The sequence below is a fragment of the Centruroides vittatus genome, unplaced genomic scaffold, assembly GCF_030686945.1.
Source record: "Centruroides vittatus isolate TY-2023 unplaced genomic scaffold, ASM3068694v2 scaffold_996, whole genome shotgun sequence".
Taxonomy (NCBI): Eukaryota; Metazoa; Arthropoda; class Arachnida; order Scorpiones; family Buthidae; genus Centruroides; species Centruroides vittatus.
In genome coordinates this window covers 299,510-322,723 of record NW_027122724.1, presented here as the reverse complement: position 1 = coordinate 322,723, position 23,214 = coordinate 299,510, and the positions used below count along the sequence as shown (strand labels likewise).

The 23,214-nt window shown below is 30.0% G+C and overlaps 1 long non-coding RNA gene across 1 annotated transcript; it reads left to right on the top strand.

Annotated features, from left to right (window-relative positions):
- Positions 1 to 20,002: 20,002 nt before the first annotated feature.
- Positions 20,003 to 20,862, top strand: LOC136990659 (uncharacterized). Its single transcript, XR_010883091.1, has 4 exons — positions 20,003 to 20,204; positions 20,299 to 20,364; positions 20,429 to 20,518; positions 20,741 to 20,862. It is a non-coding gene; the product is annotated as an uncharacterized lncRNA (long non-coding RNA).
- Positions 20,863 to 23,214: the final 2,352 nt, after the last annotated feature.

The following is a 23,214-nucleotide window of genomic DNA, read 5'->3' as shown; positions in this document are numbered from 1 at the left end:
AGAATGATCACAATAAGCGGCAATTAGTTAAAAATAACGGGTAAATATGAATTAGCAGATAAATAAATACGTGAAGTCCATATTTGTCCAAATTTGTAACCATATTTAAGTCCATATAAATGTATTTCACACAAATATGGACTTTATATAAGTATTAACCAATCAGCATATACTAGAAACATATAAAATTGCAAGAAATTTTTATCGAAAATGCTTTAGTTTCATTACTTTCATATGTGATAAAAAACTCAATTCCATAGAAATAGATAAAATTTTTAATGACGTTCATCGTGTTCATCGGTAAGTTACGACAACGCTTTCATATATAATCTTTTGTATAATGTTTATTGTATTATTTAACTCGTGAGCAATTAAAATTTTAACATTAATTAACTCGAAGGTTGGGTATGTCGTCCTGTTGTTAATGCAAAAAATTTATTTATTTTTTAAATAACGTTTGCACAACTGTATACACAGTTGTACACAGAGAGACAAAGTACGCGAGGGAAGTAGAAAACAGAATAATCTAAACGTGCAGTAATTTGTAATTAATATTGATTATGAATTGGATAACCAAGAGAAATAACTTGTACATTAGTTATAATTTCGCATATTTAGTAAAGTATTCATATTTAATCTGGTTGATTAAATTCATTGATTAAATAAGCAGTAAATAAAATTAAGGGTATCAATAAATTTTATCGTCGAACAATAAGGAAGTCATAAAACAGAATATATTACCAATTCGAATTTAAACTGATAAACGTATAGTGATTGAAATGCATTTTATGAGATATTTTAATAATTCCAATTTACGTAACAATCGAATCTCTCGAGCATTATTAAAGTGATCGATCAGCTTTAATCTAAACAGTGCGTTAAGAGAATATAACGAAATGCATATTTTAATTATAATTTATGATCATGACATTTAAGAGTGTTTATTATGGATATTATAATAAACTCACTTGTCTTAAGTGTTATGATCACAAATTATAATTAAAATATGCTTTCTGGCAACGAGATAATACAAGATAAAATGGTGTACAGTTAAAAATATTTTAAAATAAAAATTCCAAGCAGTTAGAAACTTTTACTTTGATTTCACTTGGATTTACTTGTAACAGCTGCAGTGATATTAGTTCGTAGTTGGCGATGCGAAATGATCGTTATATCGTCTTTACAGTTTTAATTTTATATACAAAACAAACAAACTATTGTTGCACTTTTAATCTGTGAGAAATACGAGTGTACTTATATTGTAATTTTTATAAAATCCCATAAATATATTCTAATAATCTGATTGTGAATTGACATACAAAGTAGAAATTAATTCGGTTTTAAGAACTTTTTATCGTCTGATTTAAAAATTTTTATTGACTGACTAGCTGACCCGGCAAACGTTGTTTTGCCATATAAATTATTTCTAGGTAATTTCTAGCTGACCCGGCCACTCGTTGTTGTGGCTCAAAATGTATCTATTATAAATGTATAACACTTCCCCCGTGGGGGGAATTTCAAAAAATCCCTTCTTAATGTACATTCTCTTGACGTACCCTATTAAAACGCAATCAAAAACGCATCTAAAATAGTATAATAAAAGCCGAGTTCTTCACAGTAAGCCTTAATCCCGTCACTTTTCCCGCTGGGGAATATCGAAAAATCCCTTTTTAGTGTATATTCTGTTGACGTAACCTATTAAAACGCAATTAAAAACGCAAAAAACGCATGTAAAATAGTATAATAGATGCCGAGTTCTTCACGGTAAGCCTTAATCCCGTCCATCTCCCCCCACTGGGGGGAATTTCGACATGTATATTATATAAAAACACGTGCGTATTCGAATGCAACGTTGTGTCAAAATTTCAAAGGAATCGGTAGGAACAAACGAACGTTATATTTTATTTATATTAATATTTATATTAAGTAATAATTTTAATAAAATAGGAATAATTAATAGTTATTCTCCTAACCTCACTCAGACTCTATTACACTGTAAGACAACAACACCTTGATGCTGAGAACCTTTAACTTTAATCATAAACAAACGTTTTCGGCCCATTCCATGGCCATCGTCAGGCTAACAACATTCGAATACTGTTCCGAATAACCAATTTCAAATTTAAATAAAATACAAAGGAACTCACGCGCGATGCTAAACAACGTAAACTAAAACTAATATAAACAACATAGAAAAGAACAAACGAACGTTATATATTATTTATATAGATAGATAGAAAATGATCTGCTTCAGTCCATTCTCACAGAAAAGCATAATGCCTGACAGAAAAGCAAACTTAGTTCGTCGGAAGGTAGCGCCATCTGTTGGACATAAAAGCCTTAATTTATATATAAATATATTTTTGAAAGGGGGGAGATGGTGTAGGGGTATGAAAAATAGATAGTAGCCGATTCTCAGACCTACTGAATATGCATATCAAATTTGGTAAAAATCGGTAAAGCCGTTTCGGAGGAGTACGGTAACTAACATTGTGACACGAGAATTTTATATATAAGATTAAATATGAATTTCCTTATGAGACTTGTGCAAAATTATACAGCTTATGAAACATTCATTTCCATTGCGTATTAAATTTTTAAACAATTTGTAAATCTCATTTTTCTCCACGTGTACGTTTCTGTGTTTAGCAATTAGCATATTTAGTTTCTGTTGACAATAAATTATAAAATACAATTTGAGGAGTCAATGAAATTAAAATTTTTATTAACTCCTGAAATCGTATGCCTCCTTCTGCTTCCTAACATCATGTTTTAGTCTCTTATTTAACTGTGTATACAAATTATACATTGAAAATACAGAGATATATTTAGTGAAAAGACCAAAAGGTGGATCAGCAAGAATATATATTCTGGAAGGAGAAATTGTCTGCTTTTTCTGATTTTCTTCTTATTGGCATTATGTCAATCCGAAAGCTGGACAATCTCGAGCTAAAACAGTACATCTACTTCAGATTCGTCGTCGCTAGAATATCTGTCTAATTTGTTGAATTATGTGTAACTAACACCTCTGCTTGTATATGTATATATACGACATTTGTGTAAAACTGATACGGCCAAGGACAACTTTATTCTTTTCGTTTTAGTCCTGGCATTGTGAAGATTGTAGCCGGGCATTGTAAAGATGTTACATTAAATAACTGTTCGTTCTATTAATATTTGAAGAAGTGTTTTTATATTTCGTTACTTTGTATATTTTAAAAAATTACAACATTATTTAATCTTCAATTTTGTATTATTACATGAGTTATCTACGTTTTTATAATATTACTTTTAGTAGTTTCTTCTTTGTCAGTTATAATAATGGCTTCATCTGCAAATCATTGACAACTGACAGTTATATTCGTGAGCTATTTAAAATTCGATTGTATATACAGATATATGACTGATCCGATAAAAATTTCCTGATATTTGAACATTCACCAGTTGCAAAAAAAAATTAATTTTAAACAAGCAATTTGTTAATTTGTTTATTGGTTAGTATTTCGTATTTGTTGCGACGTAATAAACAGCTACATTTCTTTTACATCTACTGTAAAGATTCCTTAGATTCACTTTCCCCCGATTTAATGTGCTTTTTAACAATTGTTCCACTTCGTAAATTATCGATACTACTTTTTATTGTTTCTTTCAATGTCTAATGAATATGTTGTCTATTATAATATATTTATTATCTGAAAACAAATCGTTAAACTATAATATTGTTATTATATTGTACACTGTTATTATATGTAACCGCTTGAATATTATCCTTAACTCCTCCTTGACAGTTCAGGACCAAAAACTGAATAATGTCAACTTCATCAATTGCAAGAAAACTGAGCATTCTGTTCTGTTTTATTGTAATTACTAGAGATTATTACTTTGTAACTTACAATTTTTTCTTTCCGTTCTAAAAATATTTGATTTGTTTTACCTTGGACCAAATCGATTTCTTTCCCTGAACACAGGGAGTTCTCTCGTGGGTTCACACCTCTTCATGACAGGCTGCTCGCGTGCAGTTTTCCGGGTTCTCTCCACGTCCGTAACGCTTGAATAGAGACCAGTTACTCTTCAAAAACTTCCAGGAATGCATCCCCCCTAGCAGAGAGCCTAAGTGTTACGTTGCCGAAACTTAATAAACAAATAAATCTGCTTTATCTACACCAAATGTTGAGATACTTTAAAAAGTTAACACTAAATTTAATTTACTAGTGTTTTTGTCAGTTGTTAACAATTCACACAGCAATACAGTTCATTACGGTTATCGAGAGGATTATTAATTGATTTTCAAACATTTCTGAATAATATCCCAGATCATATCTTTCATAAATAATTAAAGTATATTTACATCAGAAATGTAAGTATTGAAGAAGTATATTTTCGAAAACTTTATATAATGATTTAAATTTTATATTATATATGCTGAAGCATGAAACATAAAATTTCTATTTAGTAATGCAAAACAATAACGTGAAGTATAATGATTGCTAATAATATTATTGTATAATTTTAAGACTAGAAATTACTAAACTAAGTTCCTTTTATGAGAAACAAAATGTTTGAAAATGCTTGTTGCGTAATTTCTGTATTTTATTTATAAATAAAAAATAAAATTTAATTCAGTACACAAAGCAACATGAAAAAATATCTATTAACATTCATTTACATCAGACCCTTTATTAAATACAGTATATATTTGTATATGTGAAGGTAAACTCATCAGCAATAAATTTATTATCATTAAATACAACTAATTGAGATTATACTATAATTATATTATTTAGAGCAAATTTAAAGACTTCGCAACGAGTTGATTAACTTTCCCGGCAAAACTTTAGTGTCGCCGTCTGTTAAGATGTTTCGCTAAAACTCTTTTTATATTTTTAATTCTTATATAATAGCAAAAAGAAAAAAAATTAATTTTAAGGGTCAGGATGGGTTTCATAAGAAATTGTACATAACCAGTAGAATCGTTATTAAGTATTTTATGTCTTGCCCACTCAATTGTATCATGCTGTATAATATATAAAAATTCAGGTATATTTTGAATGCTTCCAGCTATAAAGTATATATTACATGTATAAATTTCTTTGTTAGTACATACTTAATAAAAATTTCAAAATTTGTAAAATAATCTGAAATATGTCGACAAATAAAACATGGAAAATGACAAATAAATTACAATTTTATTGATTACAAATTGTTTCTTCGAACGTGTTTTTTTCTTCAGGCTCTAACATGATTCAGTTTTACATTTGCTAACGTCACTCTATCGATTTTCTTGACAACTCTGTATATACACCAATCAGAAACCATCCTGTACACATACACCATAAGAACATTTGAGTGGAGTGGAAAGATTATTCTGAAATTTGGAAGTTTCCCTTCAAATATTTAATCCGCAAAACGCTCGTGTAGCTGATTTTGTAGTATATTATACTGTAACAAAAGACCACAGTTTAAAAACAGTTTGGTGAATTTCGAAACTGTACAACAAAATAAACCTCGCAATTTTGTGGTGAGAAATGCAACCGTCATATAGTAATTGTATAGCTAGAGAACTTCTACTGGTGCTTTCTATTATGGAAGTCTTCGGTTTGGATGTGTTGGAGACGTGCAAATGTCGAAAGAAAAAATCAAAATTTATTCAGAATGTTTTCGTAGTTTACGTGACTTTTCTCGAATTATTCTTATGGACGATGGTGTTATTGTTTGCAGCTATGATAACAATACCCGACGCTTATTGTAATGACGTGGCTATGGTGTGTGGAAATAACAAACTGTACATTAAATTTATTGTATTGTGTTGTTCCTTGTCCACAGCAGTAAACTTCAGCATTTTGAAAAGAAGGAAGCTGAATCTTCACCACTTGATGAGTGATTTCAAGGAAGAAGAGGAATTCATCGACAAATATGAACATTGTTTGCCCTATTATTTCTACGTTTATGTTTTCATCCTTCTTTGTTGGTTCACAAATATTTTCGTTATCAGTTATCTTGCTTTCCGATCGGAATATTACTATTCTACGATATCTTATTTCTGCCTTTGTGTATTCGAACTTTGGTTATTTTATATTTCGTCTCTCGTATTTTTTGCACTTCTGTTTTTCGTACTTATTTTTTCATTGATAGAGAGGAGATTAATGAACGTTTCTACTCAATTACAACTTGCAATTCGGGCAACAAGGTACTTCATTGATGAATTAACGGACAAACTTTGGAGAATTTGGCAAATTTTGGAAGAGATGAACGAAAAATGGAAAGCTTTGTTTTCTTTACTTTATATTTTTTGTGTCTACGAAACAAGTTTCTGTATATATATTTTCCTTTTCGTGGAGATAGATAAATTATTTTGTATTACAATCGCAATAACTTCAATATTATTATTGACCGGAACATTAATTGTTGCATGGTCATTATCGATTTTTTCATCTGTCGTAAGTATTGTGTTTATGAATGAAAACTACAAAATAAAAATTATTTAATTAATGAGAAAGCTGTCGATTTAGTAATGAATATATTCATGTGTTTCAGATCTACGACAATTATATCAGCATCGGGAAATATTCATCATCATTCACGCCTGAATATAGATTTAAGGTATGTCCTTTTTTACAATTTACGACAATGTTAATATAATTGAATAAATATTTGAATCATTTCAGATCATTTGTTTCATGAAGAAATTTGGAGGAAGACCTTTTGGAATATCAATGTGGGGATTTTTCTACGTTAAAAGGAATTTTCTGATAAGGGTACGTATGTAGGAGTATGATGTTATTTGTTTATATACAATATCACATAATACGATAATATAGAATTGTGTAAAAAATAGACATTTTTAATGGTTTAATTTAATGGTTTTTTTTAATATAATATTTAAAGAAATAAAATCTGAACTGAAAAATACCAGAAAAACAAAACTATATTTTATCTTTCTGTTGTTATATTTATTATACCTTAAATTGTTTTCAAGTAACGAGTGGCTTGTATTCTGTTTTCTCCTCTCTCATTGAATTAACTAGAGTTTATAATAAAAAGAGATGTACTTCAAAAATCGTTGAAAATTTCACATTGAAGAATGAAACACGTTTTTAAATATACTTTTGTTGATTATCTTCTAACGCCCATTCTTTACTAGTTTTGAAATGTCGAAACACTGCATTTATATTGTTATACTGTTATGTTATATTGCAAAATGATATAGCACAGATAAATTTTAAAAAAGCATAGACTAGGTGTAATTTTTAATAATTTTCATGTAGAGGTATCTTACTTTCCCGGTTGTTGCGTTTACATAACAAGGGAAAGTATGAGAATCGTGTCCAATTTGACTATACGAAGTTTTTGCAAATCCCAAGTTTTGATACTTCCTTCATCTAAAAAATGAAAAAGAAAAAGAAAAAATTTCGTGAATATCAAGTGGACTTGCAGTAGGCTACTTGTTTTGCCATCTAGTATTCTTGATTTGCCTACTTCGGCTGCTTTAATAGCGGCATCAAGCTTACAGCCCGGTAATTCGGCAGTTCGTTTGGCTTTAATAATCAGGTTTATGAAGAAAAACTTTATAATTGCATACTTCTTATTCATTTGTATCCCTGCCACGTTTGCACAACCTGGCGTGATGCAGTTATCGAAGCTACTGGGCATGGTTAAAAATTAAGACAGCATCAGCGCAATTATTAGAGTTACTACAGGTTCTGACAAATAAAGAATTTTCATTCCTGCCACAAACAGGCTACATATGGATTATGAGCAATCTATGACATGTGTATGGTATGGTATAACATGCAAAAATTTAAAAAAAGTAATAAGCGCGCTTAAAATTAATACATGCAAAGATATTCTGATACTTTATGGGTTAATTATAGGCCTACTTTCTATTTATAAAATTTCCTCAACCTTAATACAAAATAACAAAAGAGTAAACTTTTAAAAAATTTGCCGGGTGTTTAATAACTGTTGTATTTCGAGACTGTACAATTAAATAACTTTCACAATTCGGTGGCGAAAATGCAGCCGTCATATAGCAATTGTATAGCTGGAGAACTTCTACAGGCGATTTCTACTATGGAAGTCTTCAGTGTGGATGTGTTGGAGACATGCAAATATCGAAACAAAAAATCGACACGAATTCGGAAATGTTTAACAATTTACGTGAATTTACTCGAAATATTCTTATGAACAATGGCATTATTGTCTGCTACTATGATAACAATCCCCGAAGCTTTTTGCAATGTCGTAGCTATGTTATTTGAAAGTAACAAGCTGTACATTAAATTCATTTCATGGATATATTCCTCGATAGCATCAGTACAGTTCAGCATTTTGAAAGAAGGAAGCTTAATATTCACCACTTGATGAGTGATTTCAACGTATAAGAAAAATTCATCGAGAAATATGAACATTATTTCCCGTATTATTTCTACTTTTATGTTTTAATTCTTCTTTGTTGGTTTACAATGAATTTCTATCTCGGTTATTTTGCTTTTCGATCGGAACATCACCATTCTACGATATCTTACTTTTTCCTTTGCGCATTCGAACGTTGGATACTTTATGTTAAGTCTTACTTATTTTGTGTACTTCTGTTTTTCGTAATTATTTTTTCATTGATAGAAAATAGGTTAATGAACGTTTCTACTCAATTCCAACTTGCAATTAGCGCAACAAGGTATGTTATTGATGAATTAACGGAAAAACTTTGGAGAATTTGGCAAATTTTTGAAGAGATGAACGAAAAATGGAAAGCTTTATTTCCTCTATTTACGATTTTTATGTCTACGAAACTTGTTTCTGTATATACATTGATGTTTCGTATAGTGCTTGCAATAATTGCGGTAACTTTATTAGCTGGAACATTAATTGTTGCATGGGAATTACCAATTTCTTTCTCATTCATAAGTATTGTTTTTAATGAATGAAAACTACAAAATTATAATAATTTCATTAATAAAAGAGCCGTCGATTGTGCAATGAATATATTTATATGTTTTAGGTCTATGACAATTATATCAGCATCGGAAAATATTCATCATCATTCATCCCCGAATACAGATTTAACGTATGTTCTTTCTTTCAATTTACCACAATATTTATATAATAAAATTAATAATTACATCATTTTAGATCGTTTGTTTCATAAAGAGATTTGGAAGAAGAGATTTTTTTACGTTAAGAGAACTTTCTTAATAAGGGTAAATATGTAGGCCTATGATATTATTTACTTATATATGTTACAGTCAAAACCCGTTTTTACATAGAAGGCGTTTTAACTAGTTGAAACTAGTTGATACTGGATGTCTTTGTTAAAACCCGTTTTGTCTAGTTAAAACTAGTTTTAACTCAAATACATTTTTGACTAGCAGTAAATTCTAGTTTTAACTAGACAAAACGGGTTTTAACAAAGACATCAAGTATAAACAAGTTATAACGCATTTTAACTAAAAACTGGTTTTGACTGCAACATATAGAGTGATTCGGGGTAAGATGGTGAGCGGGGGAAAATGCCTACATTTTGATATTTTCAAACAGTGACGTCAGATATTGTCACGTGTTTGTATGATGAATCGTTGGGCCAATATTGAGTGCGAAAAGCTGTAGTTGGCTACCGTAACGTCATTTTCTACATCTGAGAAGAATAAAAGAAAGATAAGAACGAAGTTTTTGTAGCGAAATGTTTCTAAAATCATTTTAAAAGTTAAAATAGAATTTATTAAAAATTGCGGAATTAATGCGTGATGTAGTTAAGGTTCTAAAGTTTCCATTGTGAGCTACCGCCGATCCCGATCAGACATGCTAGAACACGTACAACGTAGGCATCTTACCCCGACAAAAGGAAAAGATCCCACATTTTTCATGGGTTAACATGCCTATTTGTTAATGAATCATATGCTATTGTTTTCTTATTTTATTGCAGGATATGCATAGAAATTATATAAAAACTTCTCAAAAAGGTTTTCGGACTAAAAGAAGCTTTCAGCTAGCTATGCAGCACGTTAGAACGGCCGAAAACTTAACAATACTTATACTGCGCTGTTATACTTACTATGAAATACTTTGTACTACATATGCAATAAATTAAAGTTAGTTAAGATATTCGAAAATTAACTTTATGCAATTATATATGTTATCTTACCCTAATGGCATTTGGCATCTCACCCGGATACTTGGGGTGAAATGCCTAAAATGCCAGACAATAAAAAAGTCCTCATTGCAAACACAATTTACAATTATTTTTCATATATTCCAAAGTTTTACTTGAAAAACATTCTCAAAAATATGATATTTTCGTTAGAGGCCTCCAAAACCCAAATTATCGCTATAATTTCCTTCATAAGCAAAATGTTAGGCACCTTCCTCCGAATCACGATACATAACTTTATTTAATTCTCCCAAACATATTTATGTAGTTAAAACTAGCTTTATCTAAAATCAAACCATGTACAGCAGTAAATTAACTAGACAAAACGGGTTTTAACAAAGACGTTCAGTATAAACTAGTTTCAACTAGTTAAAACGCGTTCTAACTAAAATCAGGTTTTGACTGTAACATATATACTATCACGTAATACGATTATATACCATTGTATAATACTGTAATATAAAACTATTTTTAATGGTCTAATTTTATATTTTTAATATTTAATATAATATCTAAAAAATAAAATTTTAAATGAAAAATATTAGAAATAGAAACTTTGTTATATTCATTAATTATACTTTAATTGTTTGTATTCTGTTTTCTCTTCTCTATTCAATTGACTGGAGTTCGTAATAAGAAAAGATGTTTTACAAAAAGTTTAGAAAATTTCACATTTAAGAACGGAACAGTTTTTTAAATATTGATTTAGGAATATTTAATGATAATCTTTTAATGCACATTTGTACTTATTCGTAAAATACTAAAACACGCAGTTTATTCTGTTAATTATGTGCGATATGATATCGCATGGATGCATTCTTTAATCAGCATATAGTAGTTTTAATAGGAAATAATAGTTATAACTTTCGACGGTTTGCTTGATTTTTATTCAAAAAATAATTAATTGTATTCAAGAGCGCAAGTAAAACAAAGAGAACATATCTACAAATATTGTCTACTAATAAGTAATTTTTTGTAATTTTCTAAGAAATCAAGTGTTAGATTTAATTCACAATGAGAGAGACTTTTTTTAGACGTAGTGTATGAACCTAACGTTCTTCTGTTTACTATTTACTTTAATTTTATTAATAGAAAATGCAATTAAATTAGTTGCGTGTATTAACCATCGTCATATTGTTCAAAGTGTAAGATGAATATTGAAATTTCGAACAAATCACGACATTCAGATTACTTATGTATTCCAAATATTACGAAAATTTTAAAGTTTCTGGTAACTGAAATAACTAAGATTATCATAAGTGCATTTTATTATGTCAAATAATAATTCAAATAACAGATGAAATACCAATTCCGAAATATAAATTTGTAGAATTTTTAAAGAAAGTTATTTCGAATAAAATTCTTACTGCTGTAAGAGTATTTGGAATTTTATTTGCTATAATAACGCAGTAGAAATATCTATTACATAAGCTGTAACTTTGCCTAGGAATATATTGACGTGTATTTTAGCAATTCAATGTATCTTCAAACACCAAGAAATTCTTAAAATACAGTTGATTTCTACTTCATGTTTAAATTGATACACGCGTTTTAATATGAATACATTTATGAGATTTCTGAAATAATTGTAATTTAGATAACATCTTTTATCAAACACGCATTCAATTGCTAATGAATGCATAAAAATAACACAAATTTATTCATATTGTGATTATAATTTATTCCGTTGTGAATTAATTAGAGGAAATGTAAATTTGTAAAGCATTATTACATCGAAATAATAAAGAAAATGACACCTGACGCCCACCTCAACCCAAATTACTTATTATCTGATAATTAATAATCGCAAATTTATAGCCCGATTAATTAAGGCGATCGTTTGGGGATGTATCGGTCTTTGAAAAGTTGATTATATATGTAATAAAACAGGTTAATACAAAGCAAATAGTAATAAAATCAGATACATTTCAAATACTTCTAGCGTAGCCTTGATAAAACTATTGGCAATTCTTTCAATAAAAAACGTTCTCGAAAAGATTTTAATATGTTCTGTAAAATATATTAACAAATAATGTATTAAAGATAACATTAATTTTACTGGTCACCACTTGTTACAAAGCTTCAAGAATTTTTCAGATTGTCGTTTGATTACTTTCACTGAAAACGACAAAGAGCTTTTATGGACGATGTCATAGAATAACTTTGGGGATGTTTTGGAATATATTATAAGAGATGAAGGAAAAATTGAAAGCGTTATTGCCTCTTTTTTATAGTTTTCATATGTAGGAAACTTGCATCTAAATATATATTGCTCTCTTCATGCAGATATTTATAATTTTGCGTGTTGTGATCGGAGAATTTGGAGTAACATATCTGGCTTGAACATTACTTGTTGCATAAAGTTTACATCAATCGGAAGTATTGTTTTTATGGATAGCGACTGGAAAATTAAAATTATTCAATCAATTTTATTTCAGATCTTCGGTAATTTTATCAACATCGCGAAATAGCTTTCCTTAACTTTTCACGCCTGACTATCAATTTAAAGTATGTACTTTCTTATAATTTACGACGATATTGATATAATTGCATTAAAAATCAAACATTTTGAGATTATGTGTCGAATGAAGACGTTTCAATAAAGACTTTTTGTAGTATAAACGTGGAAGTTTTTCTATATTAAAATAAACTTTTTGATAAGAGTTAATATCATTGCCTATAAAATCGATTTTTCTGATTCTTGTAAGCATTGTTAAGAAAATTTCACATTTATTCAAACTAGGTTTTCTCATTTCCCGGTCTTTTGCTTGTCATGAGATTCCAGGATAAAAGTGAACTTTTTCCCGAAATCACAAGGAATTCCGGGATAGAATTAATTATTTTTCAGTTTTAAAAGCAATTTAATACGTTCCGCAACCTCCAAAATTATATTAATAATAATGCCATGTAAAATATATGTTAAAATTACTTTCGAATTTCGTAGAAATTTTCGCAAATAGAAAAAAATTATTAAAGTTTGCTGGAAACTGCATACAACAACAACAACAAAAACTCTTTGAATTGAGTTGAAAATTAAAAAAAAAAGAACTTATATCAAACTTCTAACGTAAAAGGTAATTTTCTTTTTTATAAAAATAAAATATAATACAAAATATTATTGTAAATTTTTATAATAACATTTTAAAAAGCCAAGACGGTCAATACTCCCATCACTCGATCTGATTCTTATTTTAGTAATGAAAAGTCCCGCTTCAGAGAATGCCCTTTTCGATTCAATTGACGTGAGTGGAATCGTGTTTAAAGCATTTAAGAGAAGACAGATGTTGTGTTATTTATATGTAGCCTGGAAGATTTCTAGTTTGTTTACGAGATTGTAGTACTCCTTTTTCTCTCTAGTATTCTTGATTTCTCTACCTCTGCTGCTTGAATAGCAGCTTCAAGCTTATAGTCGGATAATTCGGCAATTCGTTTGGCTTTAATAATTAGACTCCAATAACCACCACCTTATAAGTTGCTGAGGGAATTTTTAATTAAGAAAACAAACGTTTTCGATCTATTCCATAGATCATCTTCAGGTTTAAACTGACGAACAAAAATAATTCCAAAGAATGGAACACAAAATATTTAAATTCAAAAAACCCGACAACGGAGCAACTAATTAAAATTAGAATTAAAGCGCAAAAAATACCCAAATGTAAATTAACAAACACATAACAATATTAAAGTTATTAGTACACGCTAAAAATCATTTAACAGATAATAAAATATTAAGGTTCTCCAAATACGAAACACATCGCAAATCATGAGCCATTTGTAAGTCTCTTAATTGCAAATTTCCAAGCTGACGGTAATGCCGTCCCTGGCGTTAATGCATCTATTCCCTGGCGTTAATGCATCTATTCTCGAGTCTACTCTTGTAAATTTCTATTTTTTCCGCCGTCTTTGCTAAAGTTGGAGAATATATTTGTTTGACGATTTCCGCCTCTTCCCATCCAACGACGGATCCTTCGGCCTGGGCCATCTGGGCCAGAACAGTTGCGTTAGAACTTTTCCTTACATCATATTTATGCTCTTTGATTCTTACACCTAGGTTCCTTGTTGTAACCCCTATATACTCCTGTTTTAGTCCTAATTGCTGATTTTCATAAGGGATCCTATAGACCCCAGCTCTATCCTCTTTCTTAATCTTCCTTTTATCAGTTCTCAGAATTTTGTAGAGGTTCGGGGCTCGTTTGAAGATCAATGTTGATTTTTTAATGTCCGCTATCTCCTTCATAATGCCCCGTACATTTTTGTTGAAAGTAAACTTGGTATATCCACTAGGTCTTTGTTTAGAGGTTCTTGTGTCACTCTTTTCAAACTTCCTCACGATACCATTAATTACGCTTCTTCTGTAGCCCAAGCTCTCTGCTATTCGCATGATCCTGTCGATCTCGTTAACCCTGTCCATAACGTTATCGCAATAAGTAAAAGCCCTCCTGACTAAGGCACGAAAGGCTGCCAATTTATAACGAAATGGATCATTTGACTGTGGCGGGATGTAGAGTGGGCTATGTGCGGGTTTAGTATACACTTTAGTGGATAGATGCCCTCTCTTAAAAGTGATATTGATGTCTAAGAAGTGTACCTCTACTGAACTTTTTTGCTCTAGTTTCAGACGTAGGCCGTATCGTTATCGTTAATCCTTTCTATAAAGGTACTAATTCCTCGATTACTTCTCCAAATTATAAGGATATCGTCAACATATCTCTTGTAGTAAACTATACTGTTTCTGAAGCTGTGCAGAACCTTTTCTTCAATTTTCTTAACCACTAATTCGCACAGAAGCCCCGACATAGGGCTTCCCATAGGAACTCCCCTATTCTGTTTGTAAGTATGGCCTTCGAAGCCAAAGAAGGATTCACAGCATACCAGGTTAGCCATCTCCAAGACATCGTCCCTGTGGTGTAACAACTCTGGGTTTACTTTAAATAAGGATTCCATTAGCGCTTCCAAACAGGACTCAATTTTTACGGATGGGTACATACTCTCGTAATCTAATATAGTACCCACTTCCTCATCCATCAGAGTTATGTCTTGCAACTCTTTAACTACTATCGTAGGATCCTTTGCAACCAATATACCGTCTTCCAGTAGAGAGGAAAGATAACCGTGCAATTTTTTTTCTAAGAAAAACGTAGGGGCTTTAATTTTTTCCACAATTGGCCTTATTCTCTTGCCTTCTTTATGCGTTTTAGCAAACGCAAATAGCCTTGGGACCCCAGGTCTGGGGTTACGGCACTTCTTGATAAACGGTAAAATCGTCGAGAGCTTACTTCCTTCGAGTTTCTTGAGCCTCCTATCTATATTCTCAACGATTTTATCGTTGGTCCTAACACACTCCGTCTCTTCGAGGTACTCCTCCAATCCTTTATTAAGTTTATTTAATAATTAGGTTTATGGAAAATCTTCATACTCGCAGACTTCGAACTCGTATGCCAGATTGTGGAAATTGGGCAGACTTCCTCCTTGCCCAATTTCCACAACCTGGCATAATGCAGTTATCGAAGCTATTGGGCATGGTTAAAAATTAAGACAACATCTACACAATTATTCCAGATACTACGGGTTTTGACAAGTAAATAATTTTCAGAGTCCTGAAACAAATAAGATACGTATTGATTATTGATCATTTGTGATATGCCATAACGAGGAAAAATTAAAATAAAACTAGTAAGTAGGTCTTAAATTAATAAATACAAATGTATTCTGACAGTTTATGAGTTAATTATACTTTTTATTTGCAAAATTTCCACAACTTAGTCTAGGTAAAAACCTAGACTAATGAAAAATTTAAATGGACTTAGTTAAAAGATAGGATGACCTGATTATAAATTTATCTCTTAATCAACAAAGAGTTAATCGTATTCGAGAGCTTAAACAAGTAAAACAAAGTAATTAATAAAGATTACATTTAACCAGAATTACTTTTATGACCATACTTTAAATACCCATTGTTCTCAATGTTATTGATTTTTAACAAATTTTATTGATAGTAAATGCAATTAAACTTGTCCTATGTATTAATGATTTTAATAGTATTTAAAAGACTAAGATAAATATTGGAATTTCGAATAAATCGCGTGATTAAATATTCTCTGATATTTGAAACACACCAAAATATTTTTAAAGTATCTGTTACTTGAAATAACTGAAAATACTTCTCATACAATTTGATATTTCGAATAACAATTCAAATACATAAGATTAAATACCAACGACAAAGTATTCTAAACCACAAACTGGATTAAAAGTATTTGCAAATAAATGCAAATATGAATATTTAAATTAACGTCAGATGTAATTGTATTGAATTATTTGTCTTTATATTTCATTACATTACCTCGTCAGTATTCAGAGAAGAAAAGCAATAGTCTTGATCAATTTACATATATTATAAATCCACAAATGAATTAAATCCCACTTTAAGCGGATTAACGAGAATATATTCACAACATGATGATTTTCGAAAAGACGACTCAATTATCATGAAGGGCTTTTGGATTTGTATTCATAACACTATGCATATTCAACAGTAGTAGTTAACAGAAAAATATTATTCTATTATTATTCACTATATCGTTATCGAAATACATTATTCTTTCGTATTATCTCAGTGAAAGGTTTTCTTTACACATTAAATTCCATGCCAAATATAATGAGATGTTTTAATTAGTGTCGTGTTGCATTGTCACTGAACTTACCGAAAGAATTTACAATATCTATTATTATAAGTCCATTCATTTTATCTATTTTAAACGTTTGTGTCAGATGTTGCTGAAAACATTTATTTACTCTTTATAAACGCATGGCCGCTATATAATAATATTTATTTTAATTTAATCCCAGAGCAATTATAACTCTTTTTACCATGTGTAAATATAAATCTTTATTAAACTAATTGAATATTGCTGTATAACAGGATAGTACTACTACGGGGAGGAAAGTGAGCAATTTTAAAGACGTTATCTTCACTTTTCACAAGTTACTATTATTACATCAATGGCATTACTTTATGAATACGATATTCTTTATTATTTATATCAGTTTATTCATTAAATATAATCGTTATTTTATTTCATCATTCGGAAACGATGAGATTTACGCTTTGTCTTTCACGTAACACCGCAGAAAAAAAAAAATGACAAGTTATTCGGTTCGGATTCTGTGGCCCCACAAAATCACCTAATCTTACACAGCGGTGTAAATTACGGAAAGCTGGAGACCCAGGAGTTGATAAAAATACCCTTGAATTCCTCAAAGCTTTTTAAACTTTTCGAAAACTTCGCCAAGATAAGTTAAATTCAGTGATAATCAAGTAAAACAATATAGAGTATCCATGAAACTCTTGTTGCTATACTAACAAGAAAAATGAAAGTACTTATAGGGACGTCGATATTAGAAGAAACACAGTTAACTATAGACTGTTAATATGAAAAAGGATGTGAGATGCATTCAAAATAGAACTTTATAGAACACCTTGCATGGTCAGCCTAAATAAGATGGTAACTATCCTAACACGGAAAGTTTGATTCTGTAGGAACTTTTCTATTAATAATGATTGGGTATGCCATAATTCAAATTTGTGCAAATTGAAAGTATTTCATGGTACCAACAGCAATCAAACATTCTCTACATCAATAAACACACACAATTAATAATAAATCGTAATTTTACAAAGTTTATCAAATTGTTTGTGGTACATCTATTGTTACGAAATCAACTTTTATAACATGAAAAATGGTAAATTTTTTCTAGGAGAAACGGCAATTGTCTATTTACAACTTTTCCTGAAGTGTTTAGAGACATCGTTGCGTTATAAGCTTTCTATCTATAGTGAATTCATGACAAAAATAAATTTATGAATTAATTGTTTAGGAACCAGCTATGGCTCGAAAAAAGGTAAAACAGAAAAATCTGTGTAAACCGAAGTTGCACGGTATAAAATAGTTTTTCCGCTTTGTTAGGGTGTTTTCCACATGTGTTTTTTGACATAGACGGTTCTCCTTTTTGCAAACTTTTCCATTTAGGTGTGGTTTATTATAGTAAGTCGGCGTTATACGCTCATGTGAAATTATGCATGCAAATCTATATATATGGAAGTTTGATATAGATGAAAAATAGTTTTTATTGTTCAAAACATTTTGTTAAATAATTGCATAAAAATTCATTGAAATCGGATTATCCGATACTCGAACAAACACATAAACAGAAAGACATTAATTTAAATAAGTATGTAGAATCTAAGAGAGTAATGATCGTTTTGTCAAATATCGTACTGTACAGTACATCTCATATTTGTTAGTTGCTACTCTGAATTGTATTTGCATAATGAAAATAATATTTCATAAATAACAGCGATTTATATTCATTCATCAAACTACATTTACATATTATTCAAGCTTCATCAACACGTTATTTACAATAAAGAATTTGACGAAAAATGTCGATGGATACTCTGGTACTTTTAGTACTGATTCTTTCTTAAACTAATAAGGTAATATATTGTTAGATCATTAGTGATTCAAAGACATTAATTATGTTTGAACACTCAATTGTCTGATTATTGTTATACTCTCATAATATAAATATAAAAAAAGATAATTGCTTTTTCGTGATCATATCAACTATTGATTGCATTTTAAAGCCTACCGAATCATAACACTTTAATTAATATAAAAATCTCAAATGCATTTTAAATAGGTCCTGTTTTAAAAATTACATAAAGAAATTCGTGTATATAAAACAACACGAATTTGAAAAGGTTTTAAAAGAATTTTTAAATTATATTAACAAATGACAGAAATGACATTTTATTGATCACACTTGTTTCTAGGCAACGTTTTCTCTTCTTCATTGTGCAACGTGATTCGTTGATACGTTTGTAAACGTCACAAAATAGATATTCTTTACAACGTTGAATATACTTCAATCAGAAACCGTTTCTATAGTTAATACGTCGACTTTATAAAGGCTCGAATAGTGCGCATACGACTACAAACGTTATTCTAACCATTACATTTCTAATTGCATAAACGTGCATATTACTGAATTTCTGGTGTATATTCAAACGAACCAGTAAAACTTAATAACTGATGTATTTCGAGACTGTACAACGAAATTAGCCTTGCACATCTGTAGTGAGAAATGCAGTCATCATACAGCAATTGTATAGCAAAAAAAACTTCAACCGGTGATTTCTGTTATGGAAGTTTTCGGTTTGGAAGTGTTGGAGACGTGCAAATGTCGAAAGAAAAAATCAAAACTTAATCAGAATGTTTTCGTAATTTACTCGACTTTACTCGAATTATTTTTATGGACGATGGCATTATTGTTTGCAGCTATGATAACAATACCCGAAGCTTATTGCAACGACGTAGCTATGGCACTAGGTAATAACAAACTGTACATTATATTTATTGCGTGGTGTTGTTCTTTGTTCACAGCAGTAAGCTTCGGCATTTTGAAAAGAAGGAAGCTTAATATTCACCACTTGATGAAAGATTTCAACGAAGAAGAATTATTCATCGAGAAATACGAACATTATTTGCCTTATTATTTGTACTTATATGTTTTTACTCTTCTTTGTTAGTTCACAGTGATTTTCTGTCTCGGTTATTTTGCTTTTAAATCAAAATATCATCATTATACTTTATCCTATTTTTGCATCTGTGCATCAGAGCTTTGGTTATTTTATATTACCTCTTACATATATTTTGCAGTTTTATATTTCGTAATTATTTTCTCTCTAATAGAGGAAAGGTTAATGCACATTTCTACTCAATTGCAACACGCAACTAGAGCAACGAGATCTCTCATTGATGAATTAACGGACAAACTTTGGAGAATTTGGCAAATATTGGATGAGATGAACCAAAAATGGAAGGCTTTGTTTCCTCTTATTTATATTATTTTTCTCTACGAAAATTGTTTCAATATATACATTGTTCTTTTTGTAGAAATAGATACAATCTTTCGTATAGTAATCGGAATAATTTCAATAGTTTTATTGGCTGGAACATTAATTGTTTCATGGGAATTATCAATATTTTCATCACTCGTAAGTATTGATTTTATGAAAAAACACAAAATTAAAGTTATTAAATTAATGAAAGAGTTGTTGATTTAGCAGTGAATATATTGATATGTTTCAGATCTACGACAATTATATCAGCATCGGAAAATATTCATCATCATTTACGCCTGAATATAGATTTAAAGTATTTTCTTTCTTTCAATTTACACAATATTTATATGATTGAATTAATAAATGAATCATCTCAGATCATTTGTTTCATGAAGAGATTTGGAGGAAGACCTTTTGGAATATCAATGTGGGGATTTTTCTACGTTAAAAGAAATTTTTTGATAAGTGTAAATATTCAGGCGTATGTTATTATTTTTTATATACAATATCGCATAATACGATAATATAAAATTGTGTAAAAGTAGTAATTCATAATGGTTTAATTTATTGTATTTTTCTTATTTAATATCATATTTAAAGAAATAAAATCTGAACTGAAAAATACCATAGAGAAAAACTTTGTTTTATGTTTATGTTTTTATATTTATTACACTTTAAATTGTTTTCAGGTTGTCAGTGGATTGTATTCTGTTTTCTCTACTCTCATTCAATTAACCGGAGTTCTTGATAAGAAGAGATGTTCTACAAAAAGAATAAAAAATTTCACATTTAAGAACGAAACAGTTTTTTAAATATTTACTCTGGAATATGTAATAATCTTTTAATGCAAATTTGTTATTATCGGTGAATTTCTAAAACACTGCATTTATACTGTTAGTTGTGGGAAAGGATATTGCATAGATGTATTCTTTAAATAGCATATTATATTCGATGGTTTGTTTGTTCTCTTGTAGATGCATTGCACTTTCCCGGTTGTTATGTATATATGATAAGGGGTAGTATAGGAATTGTGTCAAATTTGACCAGTCGAGGTTTCGCAAATCACCACGTTTTAAAAAGTCCTGAATGCAAAAAGTAGAAAAAAAGACCACAGTTTTTTGGATATGCATGTATTTGTGTGTGTGGGAAGGGGTGCGTTGGCATGTATTTCGCTTAATATCTGAGGATGGGGTAAAGATTTAAAAACGAAATTTTGCGAGGTAGCTTGTATAGGAGAGGCATTGATGCTGTTAAATTTCGGTGGCAAAAGGTCGAGTGAGTGGGGAGAAACAGGGGGCTATGTATCCGTAGAAGAATAAGATTTAATTAAAAAATATTTTGTTTGTTGTTAACAATTCCACTCTTTCGTAAAACTCACTCTTACCCTGAAAATTATGCGTTTTGTCATTGTATACTAATAAAAAATATAAACTTTTTATAACAAAATCTGGTAACAGATGGCTCCATACACAATTTTATTTTTTGCTTAATTATATAAAACGTTTTTAAATAAATAATAATAACAGCCGGGAACATTACGCCACCCTCTGGCTACATATTTTTAATCAACAAACAATTAATGGTATTCCAGAGCACAAGTAGAACAAAGAGAACGCTAGCTACATGTATTGTTTACTTGCAAGTAATCCTTTTGTAATTTCTTAGTAAATAAAATTTTAGATTGTACTCGTACTAAAGTCTATTAGCCAATGTTCTTTTGATTGTTATTTATTTTAATTTTATTAATAGAAAATGAATTAAATTAGTCGCTTGTATTAATGATTCTAGTATTAATCGAAACACTAAGATAGATATTCGGAATTTCGAATACATCACGATATTGGAAATACTTCGATTCGTTCCAAGTATCACAGAATATTTATAATATCTCGTAACTGAAATTACTGAAAATACTTTAAATACATTTCAACATTTCAAATAACAATTCTAATACCAAATATGAAATACCAATGATAAAATATTCGGTTAATGTTACCTTAGGTAGCCAAGATGGCGGCTCGTCTCCGATTCCAGCAAGGAAACAGTGGGACGCACGTTCTAACCTAATCTAACCCATTCTAATAATTTGGTTGCTAATAACTATGGTAATTTATTAGAATAGGTTAGGTTAGAACGTGCGTCCCACTGTTTCCTTGCTGGAATCAGAGACGAGCCGCCATCTTGGCTACCTAAGGTAACATTAACCGAATTTTCTAAATTATAAACATCTTCTATTTCTTAAGAAAATTATTTCAAATAAAATTCTTACCGCTTGAAAGTATTTGGCATTTTATTTGCAATAATAATTCACTAGATATTTAAATTCCATCAAAATCTAAACACTAATATTCGAATTATCGTCCAGCTCCAATCGGAATTGACTATTCGTCGTTATATTTCATGACGTGTCTTTATTATTATTGAAATAAAAGAAGAAATATCTTTAATCAATTTACATGAAATATAAATTTACAGTCGAATCATACGCTCTACGACTATAATTTCTAAAAATTACTCGATTCTCATCAAATGCTGTGATATTCGTATTCACAACAATATAAATATTCAATATTATTATTGAAATGATAAAAATCATCTTAATGGTTTGGTTATTTTAACCTTTACTATGTATATCACAGTGTTATGTTAGTGAAATCAGGAGAAGGATTGATGTCTCGAAGTTTTACTTGATTTTATATTTTGCACATTGTCCTAGACATTTAAACGTTTGAAATAATTTTTGATCGTTAAAGGTGTAGAAATGTTCATTACGTAGAGAAGCCAAACGCTTTATAAATTTGTTTATAAACAAATTGCTTTATAATCTTGTTTCCATTATTCTAAATGCTACCTTCTGAAATGATCTATTGTCCGATTGTGCTGTCGGCCCGGTGAATGCATTCTGGACATTTATCGTTCTTGTGAGAATTACGTGATGACAGTGGTCCACTTTTCAGATAAGTGTTAAAAATTTCATGTTTGTAAAAAAACACAATGATTTGAAAAGTATTGTCAAGACGAACCAGACTTACACAGAAAGAAAAAAGTATTATTGACATAAATCAAAAACAAGCAATTTATGTTTAATATGGACCATCCCTACTGTTCCTGTAGGGATCACGATTGGGTAGCACATTAGTGAACTGATTGTAAGCTGACTGAA